Here is a 2,500-nt window from a genome sequence, read left to right on the forward strand (position 1 = left end):
GTTTCATGGCCTTGGCTGAGTTTCCATGGCATTATACGCTGTACAGAAAACTCGATTGCGCGAAGAAACTCGGCGCAATTTTATTTGCTACTCGTTGTTGGGGATTGGACGGGAATGGGTTAAAAGCACTTACAACAGAGGTGAGGGTCAAAACCTGAGAACCTGATCAAAACCTCTCAGAAAAACAGATCCGGGTAGCCTATATAGCCTATCACAAGTAGTATACTCAACACAAGTGAAGTCCAAGAATGTAGTACAGACACTAGATACCTTGAATCCCTGTTAGATAGCATCAACTTAAAAATTCTGTAAATATATTCATATCATACATACAAATCCTCATCGGCAGAACGTCGATTTGTTTTTCCTAGAGTATGTACTAAACAAATTTAATAATAATAATAACTGGCTTTGACTTATTCCAGTTTAAACAGTCATGTTAATAAGCTATTGCTGGTGATAATTCATGAGAAACCAGGAGGTTATTCAAACGCCTTGAGTAACGAGGAGCATTAGCATCCAGTAATTTGTTGAGCCAACTATTACAGTCCGCGCAATTGGCTTCAGTGAGGCCTCAGAGGCCCTCAACTCCAGATCCCAAAGACTCATTTGGAACGATTTTTACGAGGTTTTGCTTGATTGCTTCCTTTTCTTGATTTTCTCAGTTTTTGCGGCATTCATACTGATTTCTTTCTCGTTTCTTCTATGACATTCGGGTGTGCAAAGTCAATTTGTTTTTCTCCCTAGATTTGAGACGATTAGCGACTTTTCATTATTTAATAATAACTACCATTAATTCACGTTGAAGTGACATACAATTCAGAATGCAGAATACAGTGCATCTCACTCCTAACAGCAGACTTAAAATACTTTTGGGCCTTTGGTAACCCTCATGCAATTCCAGGTTACGAGCGCTGTTCTAAAGAACGAAAGGAATATGAGAGGAAAAAATAGGCAAACTCAAGAGAGGTGCAGGGGTGGGTCTAACTTGGGGAAAGAGAGACGCTTTCAAACTGGAGTACATTACATCCAGTTGCTGTAAAAAAGTTTAGTGAATGGTACTTGCCAAGTAAGCTTGAAATGATTCGTTTGGTTTAGTTACGTATATGCAAGTAGTGAAATGCTCTTTTACTTCCAAAGAAAAAATGACATTCATTCACCTTTGCAATAATATTCCGTATAATCACTCCTTCATGTTTACAAAACGGAAAGACAGTTACTGTTCTGAAATATACCCGTGACTTTAAGATTTGATATAACAATACTTTGTTCAGGTGTTTTTTATGCCCCTTGTGTCGAGTGCTGAATGTCTTAACTACCACTAGAGAACTTGGCGTACATATTGGTAATATTGTGACACCTCCATCAAAGCCCTTTGAAGTTGATTCTTGTATAAACTCCCATTGCCCTTTCTATTTAACCCATGACAAATAGTTTGAAAAACTATTTTTGAGGGTTATGTCAGGGACTAGTATTCGTCTTTTTGATACAACAATACCGGAGGATGATTTTAAACTCTGAATACGATTTTCAAGACAACGATAAAGTTAATATCCACAGAAGTGGGTTTTGATAGAACCCTTTGATTCAATAAGCAGTGTGTCTTAATTCATTACTCTTTCGTTGTAAGTAATTTGAACGACGTTTTTAATACCAGAAACGGAAAAATATTAAATTTCTACATTTAGAGAATGTTATTATTTATCAGTTGCTTCAGAGAAATGTAATATTACCAGAATGTTTGTTTTTTTAATACCTTTCTTCCATTGCATGTCATGTGAATCCGCAAACAAAGTGGAATTAGCACTTTGCCAAATGAAGAATATCTTACAACCATTCAATATGACTTTTAACACACATATCCTTCTATTCATTCCTTCCACATTTTAACATTTGGGTATTCTATTCTTTGGGAGTTTACTAGTCAAATTTATACTCTTTTGGGTTGTTCCATAAGATGAAATCGAATTGGTTTAAGGAGTGATTTATTATCATATACATTTTTGACTCAGTTCTTAGGTCGTAAAGTCTATAGGATATCGGCAGTTTTTCATGTTTCACTCGTTACTCTGATGTTCATCATTGTTTCGATGTTATCTGCACAGCTGGCCTATGTTTAAGCTGTAGGCTTCTCAAGATCAATAGGAAGTGTTCACTTTCGCATTGTGGAATATTCCCAAAGAAAGTTGCCTGAAATCAAACAAAAGTTTGCTGTTGTGGACGTAAAACGCCATGTACATTTGATCTCAGTTCTTCAGTATGAATAGAAAAAAAAAAATCTCTAGCAGGAGACGTAAACAAGAACTGGTCGACAAAGGAATGATATTATGTCTGTGAAGAAGAAGAAGAAGAAGAAGAAGAAGAAGAAGAAGAAGAAGAAGAAGAAAACCAGATACCAGGACAGAGAAAATATCACGTTTCCAGCTAAAGGAAGACACTAACAGTCTCGCTAAGAATTGACATACTTTCTACCATTATCGTATCACAGAACATATATAGG

The sequence above is a fragment of the Macrobrachium rosenbergii genome, chromosome 8, assembly GCF_040412425.1.
Source record: "Macrobrachium rosenbergii isolate ZJJX-2024 chromosome 8, ASM4041242v1, whole genome shotgun sequence".
NCBI classification, from domain to species: Eukaryota; Metazoa; Arthropoda; class Malacostraca; order Decapoda; family Palaemonidae; genus Macrobrachium; species Macrobrachium rosenbergii.